The following is a 10334-nucleotide window of genomic DNA, read 5'->3' on the forward strand; positions in this document are numbered from 1 at the left end:
ATTATGTGTTTGTATTATGTTTAGAAACATGTAGGCACAAGACTTGAGCCAAGTCATCTTTGCTCATTATAATGAGAATATTATACCTTTTATGTTTTGCTTCATCAAACTAATAAACACATCCCAATGTTTTGTGTGTATTATGTTTAGAATTTTGCACAAACATTGTTATGTCAACATAACAGAGTTGAGCATGCAGAATTGAGCATAACATGCCAACATGTCTCAATGGAAAATTACACAGGTACGAGCACAATGAATATTTATTTTAAGTATGTACGTCATCTCTGTAGTAATTCACAGTGCTGCAGCGAATTATGTTTATAAAACATTTACAGATGCTAATTAAAAGTATGCAATGATTAAATCATCAATACAATGCCTCCTTAAACTGGTGGTTAGCTAGCTATGCTGTAGTAATACAAAATAAATGTTATAGATGAATGGCTGGGCCGGTGCTATAGCCTGCTAAGCCCGGTTACCGGCATTGCTAATGCAACTAGCTTGATGCTCCAAGCCCAGGTTAATTTTATTTGCTGGAGAAACATAAAGTAAAATTATGTAGTCAAGTCAAGTCAAGAGGCTTTTATTGTCATTACAACTGAGTACAGGTACACAGTGTAGTGAAGTTATGTTCCTCCAGAACCATGGTGCAACATGGAACAACAAGCAATAGACAACATAAAGTGCAAGAGTGACGATAAACTGATGATAAAGTGATGATAAACTGTAACTATAACTAACTATAATTAACTATAACTAAAAATATAACACTAAATAACTAATACACTAATAATACACTAATAATAAAGTGTAAAGTGAGGATAAGGTGCAGACATGTGTAACACACTGCAACATATAGAACATATATAATCACAGCAGTTACTGAGGTAGAGAGTTTATAGTTTTGGAAAGTGGCAGCAAGTAGTAAAACTTGACCAAAAAAAAAAAAAAAAAAAAAAAAATTTTGCAGCCTTATTTTTAAGTAATCTCTTTTTTAGAGTTTTTAGCAATACGTTACCAAAAATCTTCTTCACTGAAGGTAATATTTTTAAATAAGGTTGCAAAAATGCTGCCATATATTTCTGCTTAAAGCTAGCACATCATGGGGCTCCAAGTGGCCCAGTAGATCAAGGCGCTGCCACTATGATTGGGTCAGATTGCCAGTTCAAATCCCGCTCTCCCCTCATCACTCCAAAGGGTGATGTCACTTAGCACAAGGCATCTGTGAGCTGATGTATCGGAACTGAGTCACTGCGCTTTCCTCCGAGTGCGCTGTGATGCTACTCATCAAAGTTGGAAAAAAGGCGGTGGCTGACTTCACATGTGCCGGAGGAGGCATGTGCTGGTCTTCCCCCCCCTAGAGCAGTGGGGCATCACTAGTGATAGAGGGAGTCCTTGAGTGGCTGCATGTATGTATACATTTTTACACCAGTGTCAGAAACGGGTGCAACTTAAAGCATGTACTGTAAAGTAACTCATTGGAGGAGGTGTCTACAAATATTTGGACACATATATGCTCCACTCATACAGATGTTATTCAGGGTATAACATACAGCACAGTAACAGCACAATACTAAAAGAAGAGGCCAAATAGATCTATATTTCCATTTATTACAGCGTGTCATCTCGCGGCCAAACCGGGCTAAAGAGAGAGACGGTGGCCAAAATGTGATGTATGTATCTAATTACCAATGTGTCTCCTACAGGTGTTGGGTAAAAAAAAAAAACACACACACACACACATACACACAAAACATCCACCAAAACGGCGTGTGTGAGGGTTATTTGGCTCCCACAATGCACCGCTGACACTGCAGTCCATCAAAGGCGCGGCGGCAGAAAGAGCCGGAGCCCCACAGCTGAAAAGAACAATTACCACTTCTATCGCTCCTCCAAATTAGCATTCATTGGCGATATGATTTACTACAAAGACAAGCCGTTTCTGCCTCGTTCTGCCTCTCTCTCGCTCTCTCTCTTCTGCCTCTTTCTTCTCCTCTCTCCTCCGTCACTCCTCCGTGGGAGCGGGTTAATGCAGTAACATTTGTATTCTCCTCCCGAGCCCGGCACAGACGATGAGGATCCGCGGCAGGTCAAGCCAGCTCCTCTTTGTCTCTCACTCTCTCTCTCTCTCTTTTTCTGTCTCTCTCTCCCTCGTTTTCTCTCTTTCTCTCTCATCCTCGGCTCTTTGAAGAGATAAAGACGCCATAATTGCATTTGCATATCGTACAGCGGAGAGCGAACTCACGGGTCGTGACTCTGGCTTCACGTGACTCAGTGGTGAACATGAAATAACAGATCCATCCACTCAGACTGCGCTTTCACTACTGCACCTTCCATACTGAGAGTTTCGGAAAAAGCCCTAACACTGCCAGGCATGCAGCAAAGACAAGCCGCGTTTATTATGTGCACCAAAACCAACGCCATAAAATTTAGACCACTGACTAAGACCAGTGACTAGGGATGTTTTCACACCTGTAGTACATTTCTCTGGCCCAAATCAGTTGATAAATTAGTTTACTTGGAGCTTTTTCTCCCTTGATTTGATTTGGTTTCACACAGGCACAAACTTAAACGCACCAAAATACGCAAAAAAAATATGCAATTAACCACGCAAACATGTTGTCTTCTCTAATTGGTCAAAACTGTCTGGCATGCGCACAAGAAAAACACCCATGTAGTAAATTAAGTTGTGTGAATGCGAGCAGTGAATGCTGCACAATATGGCGTTCGGTGTGTAAACAGCATGAAGCAGCAGAGACAGCGTTTTAGTCATAGCTGTGGTAATTAGTGTTTTCTGGCTAATATATCAGATTAAACTGCACCTTATCGGCAGTTTAGCTCAAATAAAATGAGAATATTGAAATGTTGGGTCAGATCATGTTTGCATCACAAGAAAACAGCTACAGAGTTCATTTGGAACCGGAACTACTGATTACTGTGTTCACACCTGTTTAATCGAACCGTGCTACAAGGGTACAAATGAATCAGAGTCTGTTTTAACCGAACCAAAGAGTAAAATAACAAAAACTTAGTAGTTGTACCAAGTGACAAGAGGTGTATTTTAGTAGGCAAAACATAGAAATCTAAAACAGTTTGACATGAACCAAACTGTGAAATCTCAACCCTCGTCCTCTAAGAACACTGTCCTACAGATTATATGAGTTTTTCTGCTTCAACACACCCATCTGAAGTCAATAATGGTCTGTTAATGAGAAACAAGTAGTTGGATCAGGTGTGTTGGGAGCAGGAAAGACCATAAAATATATAGTATATGTAGACAGTGGGCCTGCATAACAAAGTTTGAGAAAGGCTCTTCTAAGATGACTGGGTCAAAACAACAACAAAACATCAGGCAGGTCTTGGGGTGGGGTGTTCTCAGTATGCAGTGGGAAGTCCCTGCCAAATATATGCCAATGAAGGTTAGCCAGTGTACTGTACTTCTGACAGGGTTATGGGCACCCAAGGCTTATTCATTATTTATGAACCCTCCATTCACAACTTAGAGGACTTGGTGGAGTTAAAGAATTGGACGCTAATGTTGGTCTCAGTACCAGATTCCACAGAAAACCTTCAGAGGTCTTCTGAAGTTCATACTTTGATAGGTCCAGAGCTGTTTTGGTGGCATGGAGGGGGGAGTACACTAAATCTAAAGCAAAAGGTTTTGCATTACGGTTGACTGGTAGTCAGTATTAAACAAGCCTGAATCTGTGGGTGGGTAGCCCTGACAATTCTTGGGTAGTTGTTGGGGGTTGGTGCCTTTCTTAAGGGCAATAATTGGCTCAAGTTCTGCCGGTTGAGGGGATCAAATAAGAGATCTTTCAATCTCAAGGATGCTTCTCTGTTCTGTAGGCCATGGTTGCCCCATATGAAATTTCATAAAATCTTCTGAAGTCATAATCTGTAGATGTCCCTAGGCCTGTCATTATATCTATTTTTTTAATGATATATTGTCCCAAAAATGATTGCAATAAACCAGAAAAAAACGTATTACTTCAATTCTGATTCCATATTTTTGCGTTGAAAGGCTCTCCTTGATAAGAAAAACATTAAAATGACTGAGGTTCTGACCATGTATCGTACGATAAGTTGATTAATAACATTAATCAACGACACTGTCCCAATACTTTTGTCCACATAGTGTATCTAAACAAGGGTTACCAACCCTAACCTACCCCTATTCACCCTGATCAAACTCTAACACTTCTAATGTGGTGGTATTTATTAATAAATTAATAGGTGCAATTGATCGGTAGCTGGAACTACAGTAACATCTGTTGAAAGATGGCTCTCCATGAACAGGGTTTGTCTCTAATCTCTAATCTAGACCTTGCAATGCTGCCATCATACACACAGCCTTGCTACACGCTTATATACCACACAACCCAGGAAATTTTCAACCTTATCCCTCTACTATCAAACACAATTCTACCTTACTTACTGCCAATGTAATAAACAGGCTAACAAGGCTCTTGGAGCTATGGCCTGTTGTTTGCATTGGATGGTGCTGAAGCTGTTTTGATGGCTATCAGTAAAATCAATAGCGATACCTCCACACTTCACTTCATTTGGTAAAGATCCAGAGCGAGATTTAATTAGAGGCCAGCTGAGCCACCTACAGCCCTGCAATAAACACTGGCTAGCCACTTCTCCAGTGTTAGTCATATGTTACAGCTATACCACAAACCACAGGTTCACCAGCTAGCCAAGAGTTAAATGTCCAAAAGCATCCACTCCAGCCTCTCTAAAGAAGATCAGACTCCCTGCCTTTTTAAAGGTGTGAAACCCAGATAGCATGGCCATGTAGGGTCTGTAAGGGCAACCCAAATGGGAACCAAGAAGTTTTATCCATGGATTCCATGACTTATGTCCCCAAATATGGATGTCAGTGAAGGCCTCCATCAGGGTCAGTGGTGGTCTCCATTAGGGTCAGTCATGGGACCAGTGGATGGCAAATCCTGGGCGCTTCTGGGTTATACACTGCACATAGGACCTAGATTGGATTTAGTTGAGCTTTATTGATGGGCCCCTTTAGGAAACCCAACTGGATCACAGCAAAAACACGTTTAGCTTCTCACAATGTTGGCTGGGAATCAACATTTGGTAGGTTAAAATGGTTCAGATCAAATGAACCATGGTTTGGCTAGTGAAGAAGATCTGATAGCTCTTCTTGTCTAAAGTTACACATATGGTATTACCAAACAAAATGGCCAAGCATGTATCAACCTCTAGTTTACATTACTGCTATACTGCAAATCAAGACTTTTATACTGCCAATCAAGAATTCTAAATCAAACCAATGAAACTTCTTAGTCTTATACAAAAATAGAGTTCAAATGTAACTATGAAGTTATTGACTTTTGTAACAGACTTTAAGTGGAATTATTTCTGCCTTAATCTGAAGAAGGTTAGTAAACCCTGGAAGAACTGTATTGTCTAGGAGTGTAGAGTGAAAGAGGAATGTAATATATACTTTATAACATGTTAAAAAGTAAGACAAAATGAAAACTAAAAAATATTTCAATTTTGAGTCAACCTTTATTCCAACAAGTGAAAAGTCTGCAGATTAGAGACAACTAGCACAGATTCAGCCAGACTGTAAATTAGGGTTAAAACCGGGGTGAAACTTGTACACTGTAAAAAATGCAACTACATTTTGTTCACCTGACCTGGTAATTTGAGTTACTGAAACAAGGAAATCTAAGTTACTAGGCATTTACAAACAAAACCATGTCAGACCAACACATTCCAGCTTGGTATTGTGCAAAATGGGTTATTTACATTGCCTGAACAGGCAATTTTATGTTACATGATGCTGCTTAGTTAATTGAGAGTTTGCACATGCGCACTAAGGCACAAGAAAGAACGCGGGGTTTTCAAGTGCGGCACTGCAGGGGCTCTCAAGCGCAGCACATCAGGGGCTGTGAACACTCCTCTCTCAGGCAGCTGCTTCAAGGTAAGCTAAGATATTTAAGATTTATTTTATTACTAGGTATTTTTGTAGATATGTGTTGTGTTTCTGTGAAATAATGTATTTTGGACATGTATTTTGCTTTAGATATATTGGCAGGCTCACTATCAGCTTAGAGAGTTAGCTAACGTAGCTAACTAGCAGTAGCTAACTAGCCCAGCTAGCAAACTGCTATCGCCGCATGGTTTTGGCACACAGTCTGAATTGAGTATTAAACATTCAACTAGCTAGCTAGGTATGTTAGCTTATATTTCTGAAACAGTTGGTTAACATTCCAGTATTTGTTGGTTAGGCTAACCTAGGTATTAACTACCAGATAAATACACTAGATTACACTAATTAGCTAACCTAGGTTTGCCTCAGCTAAGAATTCCAGCCTGAAGAAAAGGCAGATAGTAACCTAGCAAGTTAGATAATTTTCTCTTTCCTCTGCCAGCTAACCTAACCTAGTTTAATTTAACCTATTTAGTCAGGTTAATGCTATATAAATATTTTTTTAAATATCAGTACCAGTCATTGGGGAAAGAAGTTAGGTTCCAATTAAGCACTAATTTGGCCAGGTAAGTTAACTTGCACAAAACATAATTTGAATTGCACTGCCTCTGTGCTGCTCAGTTCATAAATTTAATTCAAAGCATTGCCATTTTTTTTTTATTTATGAAAGGACACCATTAATAAAACTTTACTCATATTTATCAAAACATGTTTAAACTATGCAAATATCAAAAATGATATTACGATACATTTGAGTAGTCAAGAATCTACTGAAAATAACAATTACTGAGTTGTCTCCTATAAATAATTTTATATTTAGGAGAATAAAGTTCAGACCACCAAGTATATTCAAGAAAGTCTCGCAGGAGTCTGTGATTTTAATGAGAATTTTTAAGTGTGGTGGTAAAATAACACTGTTTATCACGGTTAATTATATGTTATTAATGTATGCTGGTGGGATATGATAGTATTCATTTAATGTTATCTATTGAGTCAGTTTTCTTCCAGTTATGTTTTAAATGGGTTGCTTGTTTTTGTTAGTGCTTTAAATGTGAGATGTAATTTAGCTGTTTTCTCTTTTACAGTTTAACGGGGTTAGGAAGATTTTAGTGAATATGCACGCTGCCTGAAAAAGACTCAATGGAGTAGGTATGTACATAACTTAAATATTAATGTCAAAATTTAATGTGTACTTTCTATATACATGTATTTTAGATGATTTAAAGCAAATTCTGCCAGATGTGTAGCTGGGACTCTAACTACTAACTAATGCTTACTGATGCATATATACATTTATTAGGTAATGAGTTGGTGACACTGAGTTTATTGCCTTTCTAATCCTTTAAAACATTTGTTTTGGTTTCACACTTCAGTTCATACATAGCATATTAGTCCCATGGGAGTTACCAAATGGTTCATGATCATTTAAGGAATAATATGTTCTAAGATTGATTAAAATAAAATGTATATAAAAAATAATAATTTAAAATAATAGATAATTGAAATGGGTACATTTTTATATGAAAATGTTTGTTTTTTTTATGGAGAGAGATTAGTCTCAAAACTCCTGGAAAAAAGTGTAACTGATAATCCATCCAAGTTACATATAAATCACAAATAAATTTCACTGTTCACAAAAAAAAAAATTCAGTTTGTGTCTCATGACCTACAATTTGTACAAATACTGTTTTTTATGTTAATGCTCCACAGATCTGTGAGGAGTTTTTTTGAGTTACCAACAAAGACCTGCTAGAAACTTTCAGAGCTGCCATGGAAAAGAACACCACCAAACTACTGAGACTCTACCGTGCCCGGAAGGGAGCTTTTGGGCATGATATGGAAGACCTATTGAAAAACTTGATGAAAAGGTCAGTTGTTATTTGGTTTTGGAAAAAGTAACACATTCTGTTAAACTACACACATTTAGACCTAAACTTTATTCTAATTATCTGCTCATATCTTTGTTTAAGACATCTGATATTGTCGCCTATCGAAAGAGTGCTGTGCTGGAAGGATTGCCTTCGTTTTTGAGAGAAGATCCTGTAAAGTTGTTTTAGAAATGTTTGGTAAGTAACAGACATCAAGAAACATGCATGTGAGATGAGAAACTTTCAGTTTTACTTTTAGGTTTAATGCATTTTTGTTTGATACTCTGTGTCTTTCCAATAGGATACAGATCCAGAAGATGAACAGACCAAAGGGGTATCTGTTGGAGTACTTGTGGTTTTAGAGGACAATGTCTCTGCTGCAGGCTCATCAGCAAATGAACATTGCCATTGTGCTGGAGGAGACCATAGTTCTGGATGGACTCTGCGACACCCCTACAGGCTTGGCATACCTCTTTGGCCTTTTCTGTGCTCTAAACCTTTCTTATCCAAAATTCTGAACTCCAAATTCAGATCCACTTTAATGTATAAATGCAGTGCTTGACATGTTGGTATACTGTGTGATTTGTTGTGTTTAAATACATGCAGGTGTTGTTGCTAGTGTTGCAGGGTTCCGATTGGAAGCATTTTATCAAACGTGGCATCAGAGGTGACTTGTGTTGGATTTGATCCTTAAAATGAAACTCTGACATATCTACATTATTGGCAAAATAGCTTTTTATGTTGCCCTACATTTTGTCCTGAATCTCTTAAGTACATTTTGAATGCCATTCTCGAGATGTTTTTGGACCTTGGCTCAAGATACAAATGACATGTACTTTTTTTTTTCCCAAAATAAATTTTATCTGCAAGCCAGTGAACATGGTCACAGTAGTGAACTCCAGGATTTTTAGGTTTGAATTCCAAGATGTCTTTTTTTAGGAAAAAAGAAATTGAGGTTTGATGTGCAGTGTTCAAGGTATTGTGCAATGCCTGTTTGCAAAGATGCTCCTCTAAATACACATTATTTTTGGTGAAAAATATTTTAGAATTTTAATAAGTGTATTTTGTTTGACAAAAATATGACTATGTAGAGGCAGTTTTATCTTTCCAGCACTCATTGACCCAAGTAAAAAATGAATATCCTTTTTATTCAGTGGTTTGTAAACCTTTATAAAGAACTTTCTAAACAGTTTTAAGCCTTCTATATGTTTTTTTTTTTTTTTTTTTGATAATTACAGGACTCCTATTTTTTCACTGTAGCATTATGCAGAGGAATGTGACTAGGTAAACAAATACAGCATACAAGGTTTTTACCCCTACTTCTTTAAATTGCTTTTTTTTTTCTTCATGGTTAAATGAGGTTAGATGACACTCTCAACCAACATTTTTAAGTGATAGTCTTCTTAATACAGTTCTAAATTTTGAATGCTGAGGGATTCCAATTCTTTGCATCTCTGTTATGCTATTTGCAAGTAACTGGTTGGAATAAAGTAATATTAATTAATATTTGATTGTCTTTTCTATGTACTTAATGTTTTAATGTAGTATTACATGCAGGATGCTTGTTATATAGGAAAGATGTACTGGTTGAGTGAACAGTTGGCTAAACCAAATATCTTTAATAAAGACAACAAAAAAATCCTAATGCATCATGTTGCCTTAAAATATTCAGTTCGTTCAACATCTTTTTTTTTTTTTTTAGAAGTTAAGATTTTGCGTTCTGCTTATCAGTAATTCTTTGTATAACAAACACAAAAACAATCACACGCTCAACAGAAATATTGTAGTTCTCCTAACATTAAGATTGTAATAGCTTGAACAGAATAATCAGATCTATGTCGACAAGCAAATATAAGTTGGCTAAACAGATAATTCTCTATAAAAATGACAAACAGCACAGTTGTTGACAGAACTAAAAAATCTTGATGCATCATGTTGCCGTAAAATTTTGAGTTTTCTCAACAATTTATTTTTTACAGTGTATAGTGTAACCCCCTGGCTTAATGGAGAGTAAACTCTTTTCCTTTTGCTTTGGAATTTTTTCCAGTGGTTTAGTGTTTGTCATTTCTGTATACAATAAAGGTAAAAAAAGGCCCCGGAGCTCTCCAACTGTCTGTAAAATTGAGGGATAAACATCTGTTTGTATCACTGTTTTATCCACAAGCCATTCCTTCCAACCCCCGCACTTACAAACACTCGCGTATCTCGCCCTCTCTCCCAAAGCTGTTTCGGGTTATTCCATGTTTACCTTTCGCTAACTCCTTCCCGCCTGTTCCTCACTCGTCACGGGATAGAAATGTCAACACGTCTGCAGCACCGGTCCAGTCCGGATCACCACACAAGGCTTCTGTCGCCGCAGGCCAATTAAATAACAGAGAGGATAAATAATCGGGGAATTAAATATCCCGCTTTCGCAGGCTAAGCCTCTTAAGAAAACACACTGACTTCACTTCAGTAACCTTTTCGCCGGGGCCCAGAGCCAGATCTAATTAGAGAAAGTT

General features: G+C 37.6%; 1 long non-coding RNA gene across 2 annotated transcripts; it reads left to right on the forward strand.

The window, feature by feature from the left end:
- The first annotated feature begins 5628 nt into the window (after nt 1-5628).
- LOC111193222 (uncharacterized) lies at nt 5629-8519 on the forward strand. 2 transcript variants are annotated; one of them, XR_002650354.2, is made up of 6 exons: nt 5629-5956; nt 6479-6531; nt 7051-7114; nt 7676-7833; nt 7936-8031; nt 8135-8519. It is a non-coding gene; the product is annotated as an uncharacterized LOC111193222 (long non-coding RNA). The 2 variants fall into 2 exon arrangements; XR_002650353.2 differs by lacking the exon at nt 6479-6531.
- The last annotated feature ends 1815 nt before the right edge of the window (nt 8520-10334 follow it).

Source organism: Astyanax mexicanus, chromosome 10, assembly GCF_023375975.1.
Source record: "Astyanax mexicanus isolate ESR-SI-001 chromosome 10, AstMex3_surface, whole genome shotgun sequence".
Lineage (NCBI taxonomy): Eukaryota > Metazoa > Chordata > Actinopteri > Characiformes > Acestrorhamphidae > Astyanax > Astyanax mexicanus.